Genomic DNA, 27,289 nt, shown 5'->3' with positions numbered 1-27,289 from the left:
CCATGGAAATATTGGTTTGAAGATTTAGTTGTGGGCCTCTGGACCTTTTTTTAGTCACTAAACCCTCGATTTCAGTTTAAAAAATGGTAAAATGAACCTCAAGAAATCCTAGAAATAAACAAAAGGTTATTGTGTTTCCTGACCGTTACTGAGGGTGTTAGAACACATCTCTGACATGGACTGGTTTGATTTATTATTCATTTTAATATCATTAACTATTGGAACATCCATGGTGTTATGGGTCAGTTTAGACCCTCATAAATTTACTTCAAGAAAAAGAGAAAAAGTCTCTTTTTCAGCAACAGAACTTTAATACAAACACAAAATGAAAAGCAGAACAAGCCAGAACCCAAAATATGACATGAGCCAACAGTGGTGGTGTCTCCAAAGAGGTGGAGCTCTGTCCTTCACCTGCTAGGTTCCAGCAGGCAGCTCAGGTCTAGTTTTCTTCACTGAGCCACCATGATGAGTTTCCTCCTGAGAAGTTCTTCTCCAAGGTCCTGTCTGAGACCCCAGCTCCACACCATGGAGAGCCTCCTGGATGATGTCCTCAAGCAGCGTCCCTGTTTGTCTCCTGGCTGCAGCTGGACGCCCTCACAGCCCATAGACAGAGACAACCAGAACTGGCATCATTTTAATGCCACCGTTCAACAGTGAATCTGCTGGTCTCATGTTTTTAGGAGCTGATGGGAGCTGCACAGAGAAGCTCTTTGAGACAGGAAGCATTCAGAGCTCCACCCTGCTTCTTCCAGCAGGATCCACAGATCCACCAACACACCAGCTGTTTGATGTCCATCCCATCCATCCATTGTCTTCTGCTTATTCCTTATGTTAAGGATCGCGGGGGGGGGGGGGGGGGGGGCTGGAGCCTATGCCAGTATCTTCAGGCGAGAGGCGGGGTTCACCCTGGACAGGTCACCAGTCCATCACAGGACCAACACATAGAGACAAACAACCATTCGCTCTCACAGTCACACCTACAGTCAATTTAGAGTATCAATCAGCCTCTTCCCCTCTTGATGTCTTTGGACTGTGGGAGGAAGCTGGAGTACCAGAGAGAACCCACACAGGAACAGGGAGAACATCGAGACTCACACAGAAAGATCCTGTGCTGGAGCCGGGACTGGAACCCTGAACCTTCTTGCTGTGAGGCGACAGTGCTGACCACTGCACCACCGTGCAGTCGCTGTCTAATGTGTGGAGGCTTTTGACCAGGATTCCTAGACAGCACAGCTGGACTCACTCAACAGCTAACTTGTTAGCACCGACTAGACAGGAGTGCTTCTCTGGTTTTACTCAGTGGTTCAATGTTTTTAAAAGATGTCTCATTCAGCCTGTGGGTTTGAGTGATCACTCTTCAGTCTCCTGTTCTGTTTTCTGTTTGAGAGTCAGGTTGTCATCAACACTCACCGTCACACCGTGATGTCACTGCTTGACCTGAAGTCCCAGTCTTCAAGAGTTTCTCCCCAAACTGTCAACCTGCTGTGACTCATATAACAACCGATACACACAAACATCTGTTAAAATGACTCAACATTTCAAATGCTTTAATTGTGAAGCCCTGGATGGAACACATTCCCATGAAAATGCTTCTTTTATTGTGAGGCTTGGCCTCCAAATCAGTCCACACATTCAACTCTGATGTCATCAGATCAGAAGGTGGCAGTGTTGTGTCTGTTTGTGTGTCTCTGGTTCCTCTTCCTGCCTCTGCTGTCTTCTTTCAGGTCTTCTTGATGGTCCGGCTTCTTCTCCTCCATCGAGGGGTTGCTCTCACCGAGTGGAAGCCTTGTAAACCTGGTGATTCCAAGATGGCTGCTGCGTTCATTCCTCGTCACTGTTATGGTGTTGATTCACTACACGCCCACATTGTTGTGCTGATTAGAGAAAAAGGTTATGTTTCCATCCAAGTGTCCTGCACAACTCTCAGCTAGTAACTTAACATAAGAGGTAACTTGGTGTGCAGAGTAGAAAATACTTGAAGTGAGAAAATACTTGAAGTGGGAAGACTGAGAATACTTCAATATGTGAGCCTGTGTACTTGAGCTTTGGCCTTGTTTCAGTGTCAGGAACCAATCAGAGCAGCCTCCTCCTGACTAAACAGCTCTACTCATCAAGCCCCTGACCCCAGACTCTTCTTGGTGAACTGATCAGAGATCAGATTAGTAGAGAAGCAGTGACACAAAGGGAAACTTGCTCATTCCCTGAACGCAGCTTCATCAAACAGAGCAATGCTAACTGTTCACCTGCAGTGTTGTTCAAGAGGGGTGGAGAGAGCAGGGAGGAAGAGAGGTGGAGAGAAGAGCACGGGGTCTCCATCCAGGGATCTGCTGTTATTTTCTCAGCCCCCCTCCTCCCTTCCTTCCTGCTCACACACTTTGTCACGTGGACACGTGTTATTTGTAAATGGAAAGGTGCCAGAGTTCAACAGGGCTGAGTTTTCTCTCCAGTTTGACGGCCAAATTTGGTCAAATAATTGGAGATGAAGAGGAAGAGAGCTTTGTATCGTCCACGTTTGTGAGGAAGATCTTTTCATGCCATCACTGAGGAATCGCTCTCTTGATTTCTTTTGTTTTTGAAAGAAAGATATGGTCAGTTCCAAAAATTGGATCATTGTGATTGACAGGACCAGGCTCAGACTCAGGACAGAAGCAGGGTTCACGGCAAGGGACGTTGATGTTCTTGTACTCCGAGCAGAGAAACCAAACGGCTGCAAACGTATCCACTAAATCGAGACTATCGGATAAAACTTTCAAAAACTCTCAGAGGCTGAAGAACACAAGACAGGCACGGCTGCATTAACAAGGTAGAGGCTGTGGCAGGAACTGTGCATCAACGGGCTGGAGTGAGCACACAAGGACGAGACAGGAGTGAAGGGTGGATGAGGCGTCATGAAGCCTGTGGACGCCATGACACTGTGTTACTGTCACTGAATACTGACACCTGCTGGACTGTAAACATCCCTGCAGGCTTGACCGACTGAACTGACACTGATTTGATGACCCGTGAACACAATGAGATCATTGAAGTCTTTGCGTTCCTACTGGATCGTTCCATGTCTTTGAACAATGGGACCATGATGTGAAAGTCTCAGTGAAAGTGATGGGACTGAGGACGCTTGTGGGCTCTGTTTTTACAATTTTTATGAAAAAAAGAAGTTTTTCCAACGTTTTCAAATCAAGTCTGTTGGGTTTCTTGAAGCGATTTCTCCTGCCGTGGAGCTCCAACAGACGCGCGAACCAGAGGGAGGAAACCACGGCGTTTCGCTGCTTTACATTTAGAATCTCAGGCCAAGCCGGAGAAGCAGGTCCTGAATCAGTCACGTGGTCACTGCCGGCTGAAGAGGCTTTGGACGTCACCACATACGTCATCAATACGCGCTTCACAAAACAACAAGAAGACGCGGGAAGCTTTGAACACAACAAGGAAAGAAGGAGAAGTCCGTGAACCCCCGGCCTCGGTCTTTGTCTCCTGAAGGCTGAGTGGCGCCGGTAGAACCTCAACATGTGCGCCGCGCAGCTGCTGCGGGTGTCGGTCCAGGAGCGGATCCTCGCCGCCGCTGAAGACTTCCTGCTGCAGCTGGGAGAAGGAGACTCAGCGGCTGGAGTCCCGGTGCTGAGAGCGCTGCTCACCGAGCGGCTGGCGGCGGCCGCGGAGCAGATCGTGGCTCTGCTGGAGGAAACCGTGGCGGAGTACGAGCGGGAGAACCGCCGGCAGAGGTTGCTGCTCGATGCCGTGCTGAAGCCCCGAGTCAGGCTGGACAGAGCAGGTGAGTCCCCCGGACCTGCTGGGCCCCTCATTCCTGGGTCCTGTTAAGAAGCCCTGCCTTAACAATCAGTAGCAGCGTGTTACCATTGAACTGAACCACAACAACACCTCGCCTGAATGACGTTCACACTGGATCACCAACTGCTGCTAACTTGTGGACCAGAATGTGAACCAGGCTCCAGCTGCATTGTTACCAACATAAAGGGAAGTTTTAGGAACTCAGGAAACAAAGTCGACCTGAAACAATTGGTTTATTTCCTGTTGTTACTAATTTAATTTAAAACCTTCAAAGAAATGCATACAACATGACAATTAACACCTCAACATCAAAACAGTCAGCGCACACACACACACACACACACACACACACACACACACACGTGTCAGCAGTCTCTCTGTCTCCTGCAGCAAGTCACATGATATCCAAATGAGTCCCGTCAGAATGAACCAATGTTACAGCAGCTTTAGGGGACAAAATCCAAAGGCAAACCTCCTGCAGACACCAGTGAAGCTCTGTTGTTTCATTTCAATGCAGTTTCAGTCCAGATCAGTGAGTCCAGAGCTGCTAGCTTGACAGCTAAACACGGAGCATCACAACACTCAGCAGGACCCTGGCTGGAGTCGTTCTGCCAGCTTGAAGTGACGTCACTCATGCAGCTCTTTGAGTGTCTCACTGGTTCAGACCTCCAGTGCTCCAACATGAACAGGAACCTTGAAGACCATCAACCATTCATCAACAGTACAGAACAATGAGAAGAGTTTCCACTTCTAAATAAAAGGCTATCACACTGTTACTACTACAATATTACAGTATTAGAGGTTTAGAAAGTTCACCAAATTAAGAGTAAAATGATATCATAGGCATTGACTCAGCTACATGTGGAATACAAATGCAGAGCCAGAAAACCTGGAGAGAACCCACGTAGGAACAGGGAGAACATGCAGACTCACACAGAAAGATCCTGTGCCTGAGCCGGGGCTTGAACCCAGAACCTTGTTGCTGTGAGGTGACAGGTTGAACCACTGCACCACTGTGCCTCCTATAATAGAAACTATACAGGCCTTTTAAAAAGTTATTTTTGTTCCCTGCCCAGCTGGCCTGGGCTGGACCGGCCATTCAAGAATTGTCCCACTTTTCCCAGTGGAGAGGACATCCCTGGACCCCACACACTGACCAGGACACGGGGAGGCGGCACTCATGCTAATGGTAGCCAGCAAGTGTCTCTGGTCTTGTTGTGTCTGTAATGCGGGCCATTGTGTTCCAACTGAGTAGGAATGTAAAAACATAGAAGATTTTAATAGCTGACGGCTATTTGGTGTTGTTAGAGTGGTTAAACCTCACCTTGTGATTATGAATGGACAAAACCATTCAGTGGAGGGGACCAGTGACCTTTGACCTGGGTGACACAACGTTGATCCAAACATCTGAAGCCAGCGTTTCTGTTCCCAGTTTGCTGACTGGTCCTCAGTAGCAGGACGTCTCTTTTCATTGAGTTGATTTCTGTTTCTGTCTGTTGCTCCGCTGTTTCAGAGTCAAATGAAGAGATTTCTGATGTTGCTGTTTGTGTCCTGCAGATGTGGAGCAGCTGCTGGTGATTAAAGAAGAGGTTCCCCCTGAGCTGCAGGACCCAGAGCCCCCCCACATTAAAGAGGAGTGGGAGGAGCTCTGGACCAGTGAGGAGGGAGGGCCGCTTCAAGGGCAGGAGGAGGCTGATATCACCACGTTCCCTTTCACTCTGGTCCCTGTGAAGAGTGAAGGGGACGAAGAGAAACCTCAGTTCCCACAGCTTCACCAGAGTCTAACTGAGGAGAACTTGAAAGAAGAGTCTCTGAGCAGCAGCCCAGTTCATCCTCTGAAAACAGAAGCTGATGGAGAAGAGTGTGGAGGACCAGAACCAGAACCAGCCAGCAAGGTAGATCCAGATCCACTTGTACAACCTGAGACTGATGACCAGATATCAGACTCTTCTGAAGCTGAGACTGAAGTCAGTGAGGATGATTGGGTCAGACCTGATAACACGGCCACCTCAAGGAGGAATTTGCTTCAGAAACTGAGCCCAGGACAGGAAGTGACTCATTGCAGCTCAAAAGAGCAAAGAGTTAAGACTGAAAGAGAATCAGATATCGTCAGGAACGTGAACTTTGGTCCTTCTGAATCTGAGACAGAAGTCAGTGAGGATGAGCGTCCTTTTAGGTGCTCAACATGTAGTAAAGGTTTTAGGAACAGAAGGAGTTTGAATAATCACATGAGAACACACACTGGGGAGAAACCATTCCCATGCTCAGTTTGTGGCAGAAGATTCTCAGAAAAGGGTAATTTGAGAAGACACATGAGAAGACACACTGGAGAGAAACCATTCCCCTGCTCAGTTTGTGGCAAAAGATTCTCAGAAAAGGGAGGTCTGAAAAGACACATGAAAATGCACAATGGGGAGAAACCATTCCCCTGCTCAGTTTGTGGCACAAGATTTTCAGAAAATGGGCATCTGAAAATGCACATGAGAACTCACACAGGGGAGAAGCCATTCCCCTGCTCCATTTGTGGAAAAATGTTCTCTGTTCAAGGATATTTGAAAAGCCACATAAGAACACATACTAGAGAGAAACCACTCCTCTGCTCAATTTGTGGCACAAGATTCTCAGAAAAGAGATATCTGAAAAACCACATGAGGACACACACTGGAGAGAAACCATTCCCCTGCTCAGTTTGTGGAAAAAGATGGTCAGACAGTGGAAATCTGAAAAAACACATGAGAACGCACACTGGGGAGAAACCATTCCCCTGCTCACTTTGTGCTAAAAGATTCTTGATAAAGGCACAACTGAAAAGACACATGAGAATGCACAGTGGGGAGAAACCATTTTTCCAAACATGACACTGAAGCCATGACAAAAGAGTGGGAGACGCAGGTTGAAAGCCAATAATGAATGTATTTAACTAAAAAAAACACCACGATAAATCAAAAATGGGCCCAGGTGCTTCCAACTCGGAGGAATGAACAGCTCCCCACCCTCCAGATACCTGCTGCAACACAAGAAACATCATGAAAGACACGAGATTCTGCGTGACTTTTCTGTTAAACCTGTGTTGAGAGCTAATTTGCAGTATGCAACCAAACCAGGTTACTTTTGGATGTTGCAAAAATACATCCCTGCAATTCTTCAAAAATAATTAATAATACAAGAACACACATTAGGTTTGTTTTGCACTGGAATTGTCCTTTAAGAGCTTCACAAGCTGGGAGAAGGATTTTAAACGCTACTCTGGATTTTACTGGAGGCCAGTGCAGCGAAGCTAAGATTTGCGTGATGTGCTCTCTCTTCCTAGTTCCTGTCTATGCTTCTTGTCTATGCTTTACGCTTTATTTCTATGTGTGCACCTGCATTGTGGACCAGCTGCAGAGTCTTCAACCACTTGTTAGTACAGCCTGATAATAAAGTAAATAAAAATATATGATAATTAAGAGTTACAATCGAGCAGTGACATCACTAGATAATGTCTCTAAGGGGTTTTGGGCCAAGCACAGGAACTTCTGTCTTATCAGAGTTGAACAGTAACAAGTTATAAGTCATCCGGGCCTTCATGTCTGGAATGCATGCTTGTAGATTGGATAACTGTTGGCCTTCATCCAGCTTTATTGATAAATATCATTGAGTATCATCTGTGAAACAATGGAAATGGATGGAGTGTTTTTGAATAATATGACCTAAAGGAAGCATATATAAAGTGAAGAGTATCGGCCCCAGCACTGAACCTTGGGGAACACCGTGTTTAACTTTGGTTTGCATGGAAGATTTATCGTTAATGAGTAGGGTTGGGTTTAAAAAATCGATTTAATCCATTTGAATCAATTTTCCTTTTCATGGTTTGATATCGATTCATAAAACCCACAGATCGATTTCCAACTCGCAGAGAACAGCCTGTGTATCAACTCTGGCAGTCTCGCGTGATCAGCGTGGCAGTTTTAATGGAATGTGATCTCGCGAGAATTTACTACCAGTCAAGCAAACATGGCGGAAGGAAGCACAACCCTGAAGGCACCCCCGGCAAGATTAAAGGCCGATGTTTGGGTGCACTTTTGTTTTAAGGACGGAGAAAACGACGACTTGGGGGGGGGGGGAGCAATATGCAACCTATGCAACGGGATGGTAAAGTACTGTGGGAATACGACAAATCTCCACTTGTCAAGACATCACCCAGCAGAAAACCAGTCGACACGGCTCAAACAACGCAGCCTGGAGCAGGTATAAGATAACCGAGGCTGTCGCAGTTTTTATATGCAAAGACATCCGACCTTACAGCGTCGAGGAAACGACGGTTTCCGAGGTCTCATAAAAACTTTGGAGCCGCGCTACATTTTGCCGACTTGCAAACACCTAAGTGAAGTGACAATACCAAACATGAACGCAAGCTTAAAACAAAGCATCGAAACTTCGCTTCACTCAGCAGAGAACGTAGCATTGACTTGTGATTGTTAGACGTCAAGAGCAACAGATTCATATCTGACCATTACAGCTCACTACATTAGTGACTGGGTCCTCGCATGCTATGTTCTTCAAACCAGAGCCGTGGAAACCAGCCACACAGCGAGAAAACTCAGTGAACTGTTATTCAGTGCAATAGGCGAGTGGAAGCTTACGAACAAGGTGCCAGCCATCGGAACTGACAATGCAGCAAATATTGTCCGCGCTGCGGAGATTACGGGCTTGTTGCACATTGGTTGCTTTGCACACCTTCTTAATTTAGCCTCACAAACTGCGCTGAAAGTCCCTACAGCTGCACGCTTGCTCGGCAGAGTCAGACGCATCGCTGCATTTTTTCATCGTAGCTCTACGGCGAGCCGCATCCTCAGAGAGAAGCAAAGGGTGCTGGAGCTTCCTGAGCACAAGATGGTGATTGACGTGGTGACACGTTGGAATAGCTTACTGGAGATGCTGGACCGTTTCCTCGAGCAGCAACCAGCCATCTCAGCAGCTCTGCTGTCACCTGAAGTACGCAGTAACGAGAAAGATGTCTGCACGTTGACAGAAGTGGACGAAAGAGTAGCAGAGGATGTGGTCAAAGCCCTTCAGCCACTGAAAGCAGCCACTCTTGCCACGTCTGAGGAAAAATCCCCGACTCTGTCCATCATTGCACCCTTGCATGCACAACTGTTGGAAGAGATGCGCTGTGTCCCCCAGGATTCAACAGTCATCAAAGAGGTCAGGACAGCAGCAGACAACAACCTCAATTCAAGGTAAGCTTAAAAAGTATGTAGGTGAATGCGTGTGCATTCATGCACATTCATTTCCAATTAAATTATATTTAAGTGATCAAATATATCTTTTCAAGGTTCGTGCCTTGAAGGACAGGCTCTATGTTGCTTCAGCGTCAGACCCTCGTTTCAAGGCTCTGCCTTTCTTGTCTGATGAGGCCCGGAACCACACATTCTCCCGACTGGTGACTGAAGCTTCTGTTGTGGCACAGGCGGAGGCATCTAATGTAAGTTATTGACACAAAAAAAACCTTATTTCCTACAGTTTTTGTACTTTACTGTATTCAACTCAAATTTAATTTGTCTTCATTATTTTAATATTAAGCAGTTGCATTCTGAATTGTGTTCCAAGTGACTTTCCAGATCATTTTCTTGCTATTTTCAAACAGCAAACATCTGCTTTTGGTGGAAAAGAAGAAGCTGTGCCTGATCCCATTGAAGATGTTGCTCCACCAAAGAGACCAAAGGAATCCTCAGCACTGATGTCTCTCCTAGGGTCAGCCTACATGCGGAAAGACACAGTTACACAGAAAACTGTATTTGAAAAGGCCCAGGATGAAATCAAAATATACAGGGAAGTAACACCCATTCCACTCTCTGAGAATCCTCTCAACTGGTGGAGAACACATGCAAAGCAGGATCCCCTATTGGCCCACCAAGCAAAACAGTACCTTTGTGTACCTGGTACCAGTGTCCCGTCCGAGCGGGTTTTTTCCACCACTGGGGATGTTGTGACGGCAAAAAGGAGCTGCCTTACTCCTCAACATGTTGATCAACTCCTTTTCATGCAGAAAAATCTTACTCTCTCCAACAAGTAAGAAAAGGGATGACAGGTCTTGAAGTTTTATGGACTTAGGTTTGTGATTATTGTTCAGAAGTTTACAAGATCTTTTTCATTCGTGTGTCAAGAAAACCCTTTAAGGAGTAATTCAGAGCTGTTTAGACTTGTAAATACTTTTCTTTTTTGCATGAATGAAAAACAAACCAAACCCAAACAGGAAGTTCAGAATGCCTGGAAAACAAGATGGAATGTCACCACTTGTCTGATGGTGTTTTTCAGTTTACATTGTATGTTTCAAATATACAGACCATGTTCCAAAAAATGGAGATATTGGCGCTATTTTAATTTGCCTATATTTATTTGAGTCAACAGATGGCTGTTAATTCTGTTCTGATGCAGTTGTCACAACCATTGTAGTGTTATTGCACAGAAGCTGTGAGACAGTTGTAGCTAAGTGAGTGTCCTGTTTATGTGTGTCATCTTTGGAGATACTTGAATAATATACATTGTATATATACATATACATAATTTACATTGTCTATCTTGTAATTTATTTTAATTTGATTTATATTCATTCATTTTTTTGTGTTGTCAGTCACTTGGTCAGGTTTAAATAAATAAATAAATGGATATCGAATTGAATCGTGAATTGAATTGAATCGGACCTCGGAAAATCGAATCAAATCGATTAGGAAAATCTGAATCGATACTCAGCCCTACTGACTGGTATTTGTTGTTAAACTGGACAGTTTGTCTGTTGAAGCTCTTTACGTTGATCTGGTTGGACACAAATCTTAGCCACTCAGATGCAGCAGCAGAAGAAGCTGTCATCCACCCTGACAGTCAGAGCATCAAGTCAAGGAAACATCACCATCTTGTAGTTCCAAACCTTCACCTGTCAGATTCAGCTACTTCTTATTGTGGGACTTTAACTTTGAACACAAACAGTGTCTCGACGCACGATGGCCCAAAAACGGCCCGCATCCCGATTGCAGATCAGCACCACACCAGACCCAGGATTGGTCCAGTTCTGATTTTACTTTAGTATTTGGCACCTTCGGATGTTCGGACCGAATCCAGTTAGTTCCACACATTTTCATTTCACCTTGGATTTTGGCGCTTTCGGGTTAAAACCTGAATTTCATGTGTGGGCCACAACCGTCATGTGTGCACCACAGCCGGATCAGGAAGCTTTCAAACGGATCTGGCCCAAAGACTCCTGCTATCTGGGCAGTGTAGATGCCAATGTAGTGGTTGGGGAAATAGTCTCTGAGAATCCAACTTGAAGGTCCTGCTAAGTGTTGTGATGCTCAAATGTTCTGTAAAATAGTTGGACCCTCAGCAGAGATGCTAGATTAGGAGTTGATGGGAGATACCAGTGTCCAAAGTCCAGGCTTGAACCTGGTTTGTGCCAGTTATTTGTCAAGCTTGCAGCGATTCTTTCCTTTTCACATCGCCGTGTCTCCTGATGACTCAGGACCAGTTGATGTCCATTTACCTGTCATGGTGACAGAGAACTTTCTCCAGCTCAACCAGGACAAAACTGAGGTCTTAATTGAAGGTGGTGGCAGCGTTGTTAGGGCCTGAGCCTCCTCCCAACCAGCCACAGCCAAGTAGCAGGAGTTGGCCATAGAAAAATCCAATTCCTCTTTCAAAGTCCGTCAGAGACCTGCTGGAGGTTCCACCGAGATTTGAACTCGGATCACTGGATTCAAAGTCCAGAGTGCTAACCATTACACCATGGAACCAGTCTAAGAAAAAGACATGAGTGAGAAAAATTATGGCGCTTATCATGTAGGAGGGACTACAGTGGTTGTCTGGTTTTAATTTTCACAAACATCCATCCATTCATCCATTGTCTTCCGCTCATTCCTGTTAATGGTTGCAGACTCCTTTTTCAGAGCTGGAACCTTCCTCTTGTGTCAGCTTCATGTTCCCATCTCTATGGTAACGGTCAGTTTTGACCCACGTCTTCAATCAGCTGTCAAATAAACTAAAACAATTTTCTATCATGGTTCAGGTTAACAAAATCCTCATCAACTTCTCTGGTCCAATCACATTTATGTTGGCACACAGAGAACAGATCCAGAGTCAGAGCTGAGACTTCAGTCTAACCACCTTAAGCTGGAGGAGAAGAAGCCCTGATTTCTGGGTCTCAGTCTTTTTACTCTCTTGGCTCCACCCACACAGGGCAGGAGAACATCCTCATAGTGAGTCAGTATTTTTCCATGTTTAACCCAATCAGCTCTCAGTGGTTAAGAACAGGTGAGTTAGTGAGTGTGGTTCGTTCTAATCTGATGTCCAAGCTGCAGGGAACAGCAAAGCCAAACAGTACAGAAGCCTTTCAGCATTCATGCAGACTGGAAAGAGGCTGAAATGCTCCCTGCTTCTGGAAGGAGCAGAGATGGAGCCAGAAAAAACACAGAATTTACCCAGACTCTGATTTGAACTAGCAAGAGACTCAAGCTGGTCATGAAGTATGATTGGCTGCCTCTTCGTGATGTCATTCACACACACCTGTATAATCAGGATGTGAGCTGAGGGGGGGGAGATCGATGAGTCCTGGAGACGTTCAATAATGTCCACAACTTTGGCACCAGGAAGACAGCAGGTGATGGCACCTGGGAGTTCAACAGACCTGATGATTGAACCACCAATCACAAGGATTTCAGCCTCTATTGTAAACAGAGAGTTTAGATGAGAGAGAACCTGCTGTCAGCCTCACCAGTCAGGGCAGTGGCAGAGGCAGCAGAGTTGAATGAAGGAGGACCACCTGGCAGGTCTCAGCTGGAGGTGATGACATCACTGGCCTCAGTCCTCACCAGTGCTCTGCCTAGCAACAGGGACGATGGAGAGAAACCAGTAGTAGCACTCTGAGAGTTGCAGGCAGCAGGAGAGAGACCATGACAGAGTCACCCATGGGAAACTTTTGGATCCACTCAGGACAAGCTGGACAGACACAGATCAAAGTCAGAATTGATGATGATGTCATCAGGGCTTTGATGGTGTCTTTATTTGTACCTAGAATTCTGTCTTTGATGTCAGGAGGACATGAAAGAAACACAACTGAGGAAAGAAGAGGAGAACATTCAGCTTCATTGGAAACACTTGAACTGTTGAACAGTAGAATTTGTTTGAAACAGTTTACAACACTGAGTGACAGGATTGAAGAGGGAAGAGTTTTGTATTTTCAGTTTAATTCTAACTTTAAACTGTGGATGAACATTTTTAGTAGTTCATATTCTAACATACAGAGGAAGTCATGTCATTCCCTTTTTAAAAAAAGAAAAAACATGTGAAGCTCTTCCCCCCAGCTCCAGATGGACAGACAGACATGAGAGAGGCACGGAAGCAAAGAAGTGTTGTGCTCCTCTCCAGTGCTCTGGTGTTGTTGTGTTCTTCTCAGCTCCATCATGAAGACCTGCTGGCACTGGGAGCTGGTGGAAGTTTGCAGCTCTCACTGGAAAGTCCTGAGGCTCCTCCCACTCTGAAGCAGGCAGTTGCTCCCAGCCAGCCCACACTTTCACTCTCTGGTGTAGGAGTGAAGAACAAAATCAGAATCAAGAACCATCTCTCTTTCATTGGGGCTCCTTTCTCCTTGTTCTGATCCAGAAATTCAACAGCTTCTATCATTGATTTGACAGGAAATGTTGATGACACACTGGGATTTTTGTTCTCCTGCTGTCACTGTCAAGTGCAGCTTAACATGAGAGGTAGCAGGATCATTCATGTGTTCATGTTTCCAGCTGACAAGGAGGAAACCTGGGAGGACTTCAGTGACTTTGATCACTGGTTCTCACTTCATCTTCTCAGTATAAAGTTCAAAGCGAGCCGGCCAGGAGTTGAACCTAGAATCTTCTGATCCGTAGTCAGACGCGTTATCCATTGCGCCACCAGCCCTGTGAAGAAGCGGCTGTGTTCATGTGTGCTTGCTGTTACAGAAAATCCCAACAAGGTGGTGGCATTTTCAGGGGACACAATGGTGCAGTGGTCAGCACTGTGGCCTCCCAGCAAGAAGGTTCAGCTCTCCTCCTATTTGGTTGCTAGGAACCTGAATCAGTCCTCAGTGGAGCGGTGCTGCTGAGGCTGAGTGAGGCTGAGTGAGGGACTGAGCAGGAGCCAGCAGGTCCAAGCAGGTTCAGGCAAACTCCCCTCAGTCCACCAACATCAAAGCAGAGGAATTGAGTTCATCTAACAAAATGATTCATATCATCTCCTCTTGGAATGTTCTGGAACTACAAGTACACTTAAAATGGCCGACTTATGACAACAGAAGGAACTTTGAAGTAGATTTGATTTATTTAAGTCAGTGACAGTCATTTTTGTTCATTTTTTGTTCTTGTCTTGCCACTGTGAGACAGTCGCTAGAAAACTGACCAACAATAATTTCATGTGGCATGCAATTAACAAAAGACCCACATTGATGGTCGAGGGGTCTGGAGCCTATCCGAGCATCTACGGGCCAGAGGTAGGGTTCACCCTGGACAGGTCACCAGTCCATCACAGGGCCAACATACAGAGACAAACAACCATTCATACCTACGGTCAATTTAGAGTGTCCAATCAGCCTCGTCCCAAATTACACGTCTTTGGACGGTGGGAAGGAACCGGAGTACCCGGAGAGAACCCACGCATTCATGGGGAGAACATGCAGGCTCTACACAGAAAGATTCTGCACCCGAGCCTGGACTCAAACCCAGAACCTTCTTGCTGTGAGGCCACAGTGCTCACCACTGCACCACCATGCTGCCATGCTCTCTTCTACTTTCCTCAATTGTGTTTCTTTCATGTCCTCCTGAGATCAAAGACAGAATTCTAGCTACTGTCAAAGCCCTGATGACATCATCATTCATATCTGACCATTACAGCTCACTACATTAGCGACTGGATCCTCGCATGCCATGTTCTTCAAACCAGAGACGTGGAAACCAGCCACACAGCGAGAAAACTCAGCAGCAAATATTGTCCGCGCTGCGGAGATGACGGGCTTGTTGCACATTGGTTGCTTTGCACACCTTCTTAATTTAAGTCCCTACAGCTGCACGCTTGCTCGGCAGAGTCAGACGCATCGCTGCATTTTTTCATCGTAGCTCTACGGCGAGCCGCATCCTCAGAGAGAAGCAAAGGGTGCTGGAGCTTCCTGAGCACAAGATGGTGATTGACGTGGTGACACGTTGGAATAGCTCACTGGAGATGCTGGACCGTTTCCTCGAGCAGCAACCAGCCATCTCAGCAGCTCTGCTGTCACCTGAAGTACGCAGAAACGAGAAAGATGTCTGCACGTTGACAGAAGTGGACGTAAGAGTAGCAGAGGAAATCGTCTCTGAGAATCCAGCTTGAAGCCACACCCTCCTTGTTCTTCAAAAACCCAAACAGCGACCATCAGTCTCCCTCCAATCCTGTACTTGGTTCAGTGTTGCATTTCCATTTTGCAGCAGCAGGGGTCGCTGTGATACCAGGTTCAGTTCAAGATTCCCAACTCCAGCTCATGTTGGTGACCTCAGTGGCAGGGCTTATACAAAAAGAGTCAACACGTTCATTTGTATAACAGAAAATTTCAATGATGTGGTGGCATTTTCTTTTTTTGTGCTGTCTGATTTTCTAAATATCAGGTTTAGATCCTCAAATTAACACTGGGACACCAAAAGAGAACACAGTAATTCTCCAGTGCTCTGGTGTTGTTGTGTTCTTCTCAGCTCCATCATGAAGACCTGCTGGCACTGGGCGCTGGTGGAAGTTTGCAGCTCTCACTGGAAAGTCCTGAGGCTCCTCCCACTCTGAAGCAGGCAGTTGCTCCCAGCCAGCCCACACTTTCACTCTCTGGTGTAGGAGTGAAGAACAAAATCAGAATCAAGAACCATCTCTCTTTCATTGGGGCTCCTTTCTCCTTGTTCTGATCCAGAAATTCAACAGCTTCTATCATTGATTTGACAGGAAATGTTGATGACACACTGGGATTTTTGTTCTCCTGCTGTCACTGTCAAGTGCCAGTTCAGATGTACTTGATGTTACAGAAAATCCAGCACGGTGGTGCAGTGGTCAGCACTGTCTCCTCACAGCAAGAAGGTTCCAGGTTCTAGTCCCAGCTGGAGCACAGGATCTTTCTGTGTGAGTCTCCATGTTCTCCCTGTTCCTGTGTGGGTTCTCTCTGGTACTCCAGCTTCCTCCCACAGTCCAAAGACATCAAGAGGGGACGAGGCTGATTGATACTCTAAATTGACTGTAGGTGTGACTGTGAGTGTGAATGGTTGTCTGTCTCTATGTGTTGGTCCTGTGATGGACTGGTGCCCTGTCCAGGGTGAACCACGCCCCTCGACCAATGTCAGCTGTGATAGGCTCCACCCCCCCATGAACCTTAACAGATAATCAGTGGAGAAATGGAAATTTAGCTGCTATGTTGAATCAGAAAAACCTTTTGAAGTCTACTTTTGCTTCAGTCAGAAAGTGGACTGTTGTTAACTCTCACAATGGTTGGTGATTCTGGAGGAAGAAAAAATCCTTACGAACCTCTTTTTAACAGACACACATTTCTAAAGATGCAGGTTCATTTTATTTTTCTTCTTCTAGCAGAGGATGGTTTTGATCCATCAACCTCTGGTTCTGGTCCCAGCTCTCTTCCTCTGCACCTCTCTGCTCTACCATTGACTGAACAGTGCTTGATTTAGGAGAGCAGGATTGTGACAAGAACAGGATTTTGAGTTACAAATGTTTCCCAGTTTGGCTCTGCAGCAGGAGGTCTTGTAGAAACAGGGACTGACCTGACACCAGCTCCCTCTGGAACAATGGTTCATTCATTCATCGGTGCCAGGAGGCCTAAAAACACACAAAACACCAACTCAATCCAGGACCTTGGATCCTAAACTGAAACTCCATCACACGGTGGCTCTGCTGGGGCTCCCACAGGTGAGTGAGGCTGAGCTCCAGTCTGCTCTGAGGAGGCAGGAGACATCTGCACCACTCAGAGGTTTGGTTGGTGTCTTTGACAAAATCCCAACAAACTCAAATCCTGTTGAATCAGGAAGTTCTAGTTGAACTCTCATCCACGTCACATGACCAAGAAAACCTCCTCTTTCATTCAGACCAGAACAGACAAACATAGAAACATTGTTTCAGCTTCTGATCAAACAATAACAAGTTCTTGATTGTTTGTCATGTTCTATTAATCAGACTGATGATCTCTGGATGTTCTAGGAGGGGGTCTGTTTCTGATGAAGCCTGTTTGGTCTGGGGGGGTTAAGATGGTGGGGCTGTTTCAGTTCTAGTGCTGAAGGCTTTCATTATAACAGTCAGACTCTCCTCTGTCCTTCATGGTCCCTCAAATGTGCAGTGTGGACCTCACACACTGAATTTAGCCTGAAAACTCTTCATGAAAAGCAGGAGACTCAGAGTCTCTGTGGCGCAATCGGTCAGCGCGCTCGGCTGTTAACCGAGAGGCTGGTGGTTCGAGCCCACCCAGGGACGATGAACAGGCTCTACTGGTGCTTAGGAGTCGCTGTGTTAATGATCTGAATGTGGACGGACAGACTGACCCTCCACAGCAGACACCTGTGACTGATCTCTGGATGAGAAGTCTTAAATTTAGTCGTCGTGTGTCATGCAGTGTTGAGGAGGCCTGCTGGCTGTGGGTAAAGTGGGGGCTCAGAGTTTGTGGAGTCAGCTCTGGAGTGAAGGGGGTCACTGTTTGGTTCTCAGATGCTCCACCTCAGGTTAGCGAGGTGGTGGAGAAACCAGTGAGAGCTCTGCCAGCTGGAGCCTCTTGGGTCCCGGGAGGCTTCACTCCTGGAGGTGGAAATGATGAGGAGTTTTAAAATCTGCTCCTCTTTCACGCTGACTTGTTTTCTAGGGTTCCCTCTTTTATTCTCCTGGAGATCAAGAGGATCCTGCCATGTTTGTCCAGGAGACCCACAGCACAACAGTCAGTGAATGGGGATGCAGGCAGGCTTTTAATGGGGGTCATTTGAAGTCCCAAGTCCAGTTGGAGCAGAGGGTGGAGTTTGATTCTCCAGGAGTTTTTGTTGTTTTTTTTACCAGTTTCTTTTGGTTTGGAGGAAATCATTCCAGGTGTTTGAAAGAAGGTGAGAGCAACTTTGGAAAATGTTCAACTGGTGTTTTTAAATGTCTTTGCACCAACAAATGGTGGACAGGACAGCTTTTGAGACATTTTAATGCCACCGTTCAACAGTGAATCTGCTGGTTTCCTGTTTTTAGGAGCTGATGGGAGCTGCACAGAGGAGCTCTTTGAGACAGGAACCATTCAGAGCTCCACCCTGCTTCTTCCAGCAGGATCCACAGATCCACCAACACACCAGCTGTTTGATGTGTGGAGGCTTTTGACCAGGATTCCTAGACAGCACAGCTGGACTCACGCAACAGCTAACTTGTTAGCACCGACTAGACAGGAGCGCTTCCATGGTTTTACTCAGTGGTTCAATATTTTTAAGAGATGTCCCATTCAGCTTGTGGGTTTGAGTGATCACTCTTCAGTCTCCTGTTCTGTTTTATTAAAATATTCATTTAAAAGCTCCTGAGAGAGAGAGAGAGAGAGAGAGAGGGGGAGAGAGAGAGACAGAGAGATAGAGGGAGGGAGAGAGAGACAGAGAGAGGGAGAGGGAGGGAGAGAGAGAGGGAGAGAGAGAGATAGAGGGAGGGAGAGAGAGAGAGGGTGGGAGGGAGGGAGAGAGATAGAGGGAGAGAGAGAGAGGGAGAGAGAGAGAGAGGATCAAACTGATCTCAAAATTTACTTCAAAATTCTCTGATTATAATCATTTGTACTCCTTGATAGATTCATCACTACAGTGTCATAGAGGGTCCATTACTATTGCAGTATATTAAAGAATATAAGAACGAGGTTACCATTCATGGAAATATAATATTTCATGTATTGCAGTATATTTTCAAAGATATAACACTTTAATTTTTTTAATAAGAGAGGCTTTAATGTGAGACTTTAATGTCTGTGTTTGATCTCTGAACTCTGACTCTGATGTCATTGGTGGTGACTGAACTCTACCCCCTGACAGACTGAAGGCTCCTATTGGTGATGTCATCATAAATACATGAAGGTCTTTTTTCAATGGTATAACATTAAAGCTCATCTTAGTAAAACAATCAAGTTACCTGAACTAAATTCTTGAAAAAATGACTGTCACTGACTTAAATAAATCAAATCTACTTCAAAGTTCCTTCTGTTGTCATAAGTCGGCCATTTTAAGTGTACTTGTAGTTCCAGAACATTCCAAGAGGAGATGATATGAATCATTTTGTTAGATGAACTCAATTCCTCTGCTTTGATGTTGGTGGACTGAGGGGAGTTTGCCTGAACCTGCTTGGACCTGCTGGCTCCTGCTCAGTCCCTCACTCAGCCTCACTCAGCCTCAGCAGCACCGCTCCACTGAGGACTGATTCAGGTTCCTAGCAACCAAATAGGAGGAGAGCTGAACCTTCTTGCTGGGAGGCCACAGTGCTGACCACTGCACCATTGTGTCCCCTGAAAATGCCACCACCTTGTTGGGATTTTCTGTAAAAGCAAGCACACATGAACACAGCCGCTTCTTCACAGGGCTGGTGGTACATTGGATAACGCGTCTGACTACGGATCAGAAGATTCTAGGTTCAACTCCTGGCCGGCTCGCTTTGAACTTTATACTGAGAAGATGAAGTGAGAACCAGTGATCAAAGTCACTGAAGTCCTCCCAGGTTTCCTCCTTGTCAGCTGGAAACATGAACACATGAATGATCCTGCTACCTCTCATGTTAAGCTGCACTTGACAGTGACAGCAGGAGAACAAAAATCCCAGTGTGTCATCAACATTTCCTGTCAAATCAATGATAGAAGCTGTTGAGTTTCTGGATCAGAACAAGGAGAAAGGAGCCCCAATGAAAGAGAGATGGTTCTTGATTCTGATTTTGTTCTTCACTCCTACACCAGAGAGTGAAAGTGTGGGCTGGCTGGGAGCAACTGCCTGCTTCAGAGTGGGAGGAGCCTCAGGACTTTCCAGTGAGAGCTGCAAACTTCCACCAGCGCCCAGTGCCAGCAGGTCTTCATGATGGAGCTGAGAAGAACACAACAACACCAGAGCACTGGAGAGGAGCACAACACTTCTTTGCTTCCTGGCCACTCTCATGTCTGTCTGTCCATCTGGAGCTGGGGGGAGGAGCTTCACATGGTTTTTATTTTTTTAAAAAGGGAATGACATGACTTCCTCTGTATGTTAGAATATGAACTACTAAAAATGTTCATCCACAGTTTAAAGTTAGAATTAAGTTTAAAGTAGAAAACTCTTCCCTCTTCAATCCTGTCACTCAGTGTTGTAAACTGTTTCAAACAAATTCTACTGTTCAACAGTTCAAGTGTCTCTAATGAAGCTGAATGTTCTCCTCTACTTTCCTCAATTGGGTTTCTTTCATGTCCTCCTGACATCAAAGACAGAATTCTAGCTACTGTCAAAGCCCTGATGACATCATCAGGAATTCTGACCTGTCCAGGGTGAACCCTGCCTCTTGAACAATGTCACCTGGGATCGCCCCCCCCCCCCCATGACCCTTAAAGGATAAGAACAGAAAGTGGATGGAGGGATGGACTCAACACTGAAATCAGCTGATCTGATCCACATTCTAATGTTTCCTGTCCCTCTTTAGGAGTCAGTGAGAATAGTAGTGTATATAATAATGTATATCCAACCTTGTAGTATCTTTCCAAAGCTTTTAGTACTTCTTCTAGTTTCTACTTGTAGTTTTAGTGTCTGGATCTTTTCTTTTGATGTCCTGCTGTCTGCTCTTTGCTTTTGGAGCTTCCTTCAACAACTACCAGGCCTCCTGGGTACTGTAGGAAACATGGTCAAGTTCTTCTGACTTCTCCAGGAACGTCCTGCTCACATTGGTCTGTCTTCATTTTGACTCCTCCCACTGCCACAATGACCAGCCTTTATACTCTTGGTGACTGGGGCCCTGGTTGCTGCAGGCCTCAACACCAGCCAGTGGTTGTGAGCAGGGCAGAACAGAACTGACAGTATCTCCCATGCAGGACCTGGGTCGGCACCTGGTGCCAGCTGGGGCGCCGCTTTAACCTGGACCCCTAGAAGATCTTCTCCAGGAACTGGTCTTTTTCAATCGAAACAGCATGAAACTACAAGTAAAGAATTAAAATTATTTAATTCACAATGAAGCCTCTGTCAAAAAACAAAGGAACAACTGACTACCTCACCATGACTTCACCCTGATCACCAGGAGGTAACCTGGTAGTCAGAGCAGCGATGCTCAGGTCTGTGGACTCAGAGGAGGGTTCTTCTTTTGGTCACAGGTTTGAAGACCTCAGTGGAAGAGAGAGGAGAGGTAGTTAGAGACCTGCCACACGTCTCCAGTGACCTGGGACATGATGACAGTGGTGGGATTTGAACCCATGCCTCCTCAGAGACTGGAACCTTAATCCAGCACCTTAGACCGCTCGGCCACACTACCTCACTGTGCTGCTCTCTGAGTTGGTCTGCTAAAGGCATGTTGAAGAGGAAGTAACAATGATATCAAACGTATTCTGAAGGGGGACCCCTTTCCTCCACGGTCACAGGAAGTGACGACAGCGCTGCTAGAAGCAGGAAAGAAATGGTAAAAGGACTCAGTTTGTACAGAGCCTTTCTACCTCAGCAGCACTCAAGGAGCTGAACAATGTCCTCTCATTCACACACTCACACACTGATGCTGAAGGCTGCCATGCAAGGAGCCAACCTACTCATCAGAAGTATTTAGGGGTTCAGTATCTTACTCAAGGACACTTTGACATGGTCACTGGAGAAAGTGAGGATCAAACCAGCCACCCTTTGGTTGCCAGACGGCCATGCTACTCCTGAGTCATGTGACCTGGATAAGATGGTGAACTACAGCTGATCGCCATGCTAGCAAACCTCTTTTGTTTGGTTTGGTTGTTGTTTAGTGACTGTGGATGAATACACAGGAGAAGTTGAGCATAAATTTGTGTTCCCTGTTCACTTGAATATCTGCAGGAGTGTGAGGTGGAAATAATAGTTGGAGGAGAATGAGAGTTCAGTCTCAGCGCTATGACCTGTGCTGACACTAAAACATGTCAGCCCACAGAACAAAGATGGCAGTCCTCTGGGAAAGCAGGTACACCACACATACATGAAGAAACCCTACAGGAAACAAATATGTTGCCAGAGACTTTTACTCTGTTTCTGTTGTTTACCCAAGTACAGGATTGGAGGGAGACTGATGGTCGCTGTTTGGGTTTTTGGAAAACAAGGAGGCTGTGGCTTCAAGCTGGATTCTCAGAGACTATTTCCCCAACCTCTACATTGGTATCTACACTGTCATCCAGTCATGTGACTGAAGTCATCCAGTCATGTCAGTGATGTCACTTGGCAGGACTGTCATTGCCGTCTCATTCTAGAAAAGAATCCAGACTCCACCTGTGGCTCCAGGATAACTGATGGACCTCTGGTTGGAGGCTGGACGATGATGTTTGGACTGGAAGGAAAACTCCTTGTCCAAATTCCATTGTGTTCAAGTTTAAAGTCCCACAATAAGAAGTAGCTGAATCTGACAGGCGGAGGTTTGGAACTACAAGATGGTGATGTTTCCTTGACTTGATGCTCTGACTGTCAGGGTAGATGACAGCTTCTTTCTGCTGCTGCATCTGAGTGGCTATGATTGGAGCTTTTACCTCCCAAGGTTGTCTGGTTCCAGGGGAAATTTTAGAATTCCAGTCCCCAACCTTGGCTGTTCTGAAACTCTTCTCCTGAATCACTCCTGAGCTGCAGCAAGAACAAATACCAGTGCCAACCAGATCAACTTCATGGCTGCTAACAGCCTCAGACACTTGATTTCCATCAATCTGGAGCCAAGAAGGCCCTCACCTGTGGTTCTCCTCCAGGAGGGTCCAGGTTCTGCCATTGGGGCTCCTGGTGCCACTGCCAGAGAGCCTCAGCTGCACACTGCAACATTTCAACAGGAGATTGACATTCCTTCAAATGTCCTGACATCTGATTCCAATGGTTCTGTTCCATATTTATATTTTAAATCAATCACACAATGAAAGCTGCCTCAGCTGGTTTAAGAGAGAGAACAAGCTAAGAGATCTGAAACCAGTAAAATATGCTTTTCTGTGTGCAAATTAGTGAGGGGCACGGAAGGATGTTTACCACCAATACAGAACCCAGACTTTAGTCATGTGATGAGATGGAGTCTCTGATTATGAAGTTAATGGACAAAACGTGAATTGAAAGAAAACACATTCCTTCAGTAGACTTTGATCCAACATTGAAGTTAGAGTTTGGTGGCTGCTCCATGTTGGAGGAAACCAGGCGATGTTGGGACATCACAGGGAAGCTCCTTTGCCTCCTCTGCTGCCAGTTCAACCACTCACTCCCATCAGTGGAGAGCAGCTTCAACTGGGTTTGGAATTTACCACTGTGGATGCATAGGAATGTGGAGAAAATGTCCTTTGTCAGAAGTGGGATTTGAACCCACGCCTCCAGGAGAGACTGCGACCTGAACGCAGCGCCTTAGACCGCTCGGCCATCCTGACAGAAACTGACAGTTGCAGACTGAATTAATTCACTGACAAAGTAGAATTTTTTAAATTGTTAACATTAAACACACAGTCTGAGTTCATGGCAGGAAGAAATGATTTTCATTTTTCTAAAGGACAAGAAATGAACCAGAACATTAGAACCACATTGCATCTCTTGATCAGTTTGTTACATGGGACACCTTCCAGACAGGAAGGTCCCACCAAGACTTGAACTGGGATCACTGGATCCAGAGTTCTCACCCTTCCATCATGGAACCAAACACAAGGAGGAGGTTCCTCAAAATACCACTTGACATCACCTGCAATCAACCTGTTGATATTTGGAGGTTCATCTTGCTCTTGTTCCAGACTACATTGGCAAAAGGATCATGAACCACAAGGAAATCAAGGAACTCCAGATTTATTCAGGACTTTCTAACTCCATCGTATGACCTGGGAGCAAAGACTGGCCAGGCCTTTCTTAATTTATCAGTTAATTACTGCTTCAACAAACATGCCACTTAATTAAGTTACCAGAATTTCTCTCATTGAAAAACCCACCAGCCTGATTTCTTGACACGACATGAAAAATTCTCCAAGAACCCACAGTTGGGTGGAAAGACACCAGGTTAACCAGGAGGAGTCCTGCTCCTGAACCATGGATGGAACAAAGTCCACTGGAAAACTCAGCAGTTCCTGAGTGCCAGATCCATCCGGGAGCTTGGGTCTCCCCTTGACTGTGGTGATCCATGAGATCAAGGAGGACAGAGGAAAGAAGGATCCTGTTGGAGATCTCCTCCCTTCTTCCTCCACTTCACTACTACTTGGATGTCAGGAATATGAGGTACTTTACTCAAATGACGTATTAGGAGTTTCCTGTTTGACAAGAAGGAAGTCAGAGGTTCATACCTCACTTGTTGGTGGTGCCCTCAACCTGCTGAGAGCATCACTTAGTTCTCTACAGAGAAACATGGCAGCTCTGCTGAAGGCTGCAGGAAACCTGCTGGAACTGAGACTTGGACTCAGGTCACTGGATTCAAAGTCCAGGGTGCCAACAGGTCCACCAGGGCATCTGTGCTTTACTTACCGTGTAAAAAAGGACCACAGTGGTCGTCTGGTTTTAATTTAACAAACAAATACGGTTGAAAACTTTGAGACAGAGACACAGGGCTCTTATTTGAAGGGCCATGGGATGGGAAATATCCCAGACCTCTGAGATCAGAGCGCTCACTTTGATCTCAGGGTCCTGACTTTGGGGGTCCTTCCTTTGGTCTTCAAATACTTGTGGTTTTTATTGGCAGAACTTTCAACTTGCATGCAAAAAGAGAATCACAGTCAATCACAGTCCCAGCAGACAGTGTTTATTTCTAATAAATCAGACAATCGCACAAATGAGAATGAAAGGAAAAAAACATTTTGAGGTTGTTTTAAAAACCTTCTCCACTCTAAAGCTTTTTAAAGTTCATTTGAAGGTTCAAAGGTGGAGGTGAGGAGGTCACCCTGATCCTCCCTGTCGTCACTGCCAGGATTCTTTCTTCTGGTGCTGTGGTTCTTCTGATGAAGGGGGCGTGATGTTTGCTGTCTCAGGCTCCACCAAATGTCCTCTTTAGGACGCCACAATGTGGCCTCTTCACTGCTCCATCTTCCCTGCATCGGAGACACCAGGGTTCCTCCTGGTGCCGACCCCATCGTCCTTCTACCCAATGGTGCGGCCATGGATCCTCAGAGGAGGCTGGGATCCTTCTTCTCATCAGAGCCACAGTTTTTCCTGGAGGGAACAACAGGAGCTTTGTTGTAATGTTTTGCTCGGTGTTTCCTGCTCAGAGCGTCAGGATCTGTGACGCCATCTTGTGGTAGGGGGTCATCATCTTGTTGTGTGGTAGTGGATTCATTGATCTGCTGTTTCAACACATTCAAGTTCATTATCCTACAAGTCAAAGTACATTTGGTGTGGAGTTTTAGTTTCTGGCCTCAATCATAACGTGTGCCTTTCTTCTTCATGAACATTTCTCAGCTTTGTAAGTTTATTCTAGTTTTTCTTCCTCACTTTTCTATTCCATTGTTGTTGAAGATTCTACTGCAGGTTGGAGTTCCCTGTTGACTGAAGCAGAAACAGGAACAACAAGCTGGAGGCTGTCAGAGCTCCAAGTTGGGCCGCTGATATTAAAGTAGGAGATGAACACATCCAGGTTAGCATCCCTCTCAGAAGCTGCTACTTTAGCTCTTCAGGATACAGCAGCCTAGCATAGCTTCATCTGGCCAGTTAGTGGCCCACTTTGATGTCTGGGATATCAGGTTCAAGGTTCTTCACAGCTCTGAATGAAGGCTTTCTAAAGTGTCAACCAATACTCCAGTTGTAAAAAACAATCAGGGGGGATGGTAGATTTTGATGTCTAGGAACAGATCATTTGTGCTGATGACAGCGCATCAGGTGAGAGACCAACAGTGTACCCTTACTCCTCTCAAACAACATGCATGCTATGGATATTACCTGTCTGCTACTCCTGTCATTGATCTTGACCAAGCCCCCAGGCTGACACTGCTACCACTGCTCCTACATAGTTAGAGTCAAATGCAGAGGACATTTTCCCACCGGGTGCAAGTGCAACTTCATACTCATGCTAGCTATAAATCTGGGAATTCATCTATATTTTGAAACAAAACATTCTCAAGTCAAGTCCATTTTAATTAAAGTGAAAGAGCAAAAGAATTAAACAAATGTACTGTGGCAGGATGGCGCTACACTCCCCACCATGAGGGGCAGTGTGGAAGACGATAGTGAGTGGTCACCTCGAAGTAGACCTGGTCCGACCCTTCTCCGTCCTTTCCACTTCCTCTCCCTCCTTTACAGAGCTGACAGCCGTGCGTGGTGGCGTCTCGCTGGTCAGCAGATCGGTTACAAACAAAGGAATCTCAAAACCTCAAAATAATGCTACAGTGATGTCGGAAGAATTGCTAATGAACTCAAAATGATGCTAACAGTAATGGAGGAAGAGTTGCTAATAACCTCAAAATAATGCTACAATGATGTTGTAAAAATTGCTAATGATCTCAAAATGATGCGACAGTGATGTCGGAAGAATTCCTAATGATCTCAAAATGATGCGAAAGTGATGTCATAAGAATTGCTAATGAACTCAAAATTATGCTAACAGTAATGTAGTGATAGTTGCTAATAAACTCAAAGTGATGCTGACAGTCGTGTAGTAAGAGTTGCTACTAACCACAAAATAATGTTACAGTGATGTCGGAAGAATTGCTAATGAACTCAAAATGATGCTAACAGTAATGTAGTGATAGTTGCTAATAAACTCAAAGTGATGCTGACAGTCGTGTAGCAAGAGTTGCTACGAACCACAAAATAATGTGACAGTGATGTCGGAAGAATTGCTAATGATCTCAAAATGATGTGAGAGTGATGTCGTAAGAATTACGAATGAACACAAAATGATGCTAAAAGTAATGTAGTGATAGTTGCTAATAAACTCAGTGAGGCTTACAGTAATGTAGTAAGAGTTTCGAACAACCTCAAAGTGATGCTGACATTCGTGTTGTAAGAGTTGCTACTAACCTCAAAATAATGCTACAGTGATGTCGTAGGAATTGCGAATGAACGCAAAATAATGCGAAAGTAATGTCGGAAGAATTGCTAATGAACTCAAAATGATGCTAACAGTAATGGAGTGAATGTTTCGAATAACCTCAAAGTGATGCTGACAGTCATGTACTAAGAGTTGCTACGAACCTCAAAATATTGCGACAGTGATGGAGTAAGAATTGCTAATGAACTCAAGATGATGCTAACAGTAATGGAGTGAAACTTTCGAATAACCTCAAAGTGATGCTGACAGTCATGTAGTAAGTGTTGCTAAAAAACCTCAAAATAATGCGACAGTAATGTAGTCAAAGTTGCTACGAACCTTAAAATATTGCGACAGTGATGTCGGAAGAATTGCTAATGAACTC

General features: G+C 45.6%; 4 non-coding genes across 4 annotated transcripts; 1 reads left to right on the top strand and 3 right to left on the bottom strand.

Moving 5' to 3' along the window:
* Positions 1-11,477: 11,477 nt before the first annotated feature.
* Positions 11,478-11,549, bottom strand: trnaq-uug (transfer RNA glutamine (anticodon UUG)). The gene has a single exon. It is a non-coding gene; the product is annotated as a tRNA-Gln (tRNA).
* Positions 11,550-13,628: 2,079 nt separating this feature from the next.
* trnar-acg (transfer RNA arginine (anticodon ACG)) lies at positions 13,629-13,701 on the bottom strand. Its single transcript has one exon. It is a non-coding gene; the product is annotated as a tRNA-Arg (tRNA).
* A 3,487-nt stretch (positions 13,702-17,188) lies between these two features.
* trnan-guu (transfer RNA asparagine (anticodon GUU)) lies at positions 17,189-17,262 on the top strand. Its single transcript has one exon. It is a non-coding gene; the product is annotated as a tRNA-Asn (tRNA).
* Positions 17,263-23,255: 5,993 nt separating this feature from the next.
* Positions 23,256-23,338, bottom strand: trnal-cag (transfer RNA leucine (anticodon CAG)). The gene has a single exon. It is a non-coding gene; the product is annotated as a tRNA-Leu (tRNA).
* Positions 23,339-27,289: the final 3,951 nt, after the last annotated feature.

The sequence above is a fragment of the Aulostomus chinensis genome, chromosome 1 (assembly GCF_037954235.1).
Source record: "Aulostomus chinensis isolate RoL2024-O1b breed Wild chromosome 1, RoL_Achi_v1.0, whole genome shotgun sequence".
NCBI lineage: Eukaryota > Metazoa > Chordata > Actinopteri > Syngnathiformes > Aulostomidae > Aulostomus > Aulostomus chinensis.
This window is presented reverse-complemented; position numbering and strand designations above follow the sequence as displayed.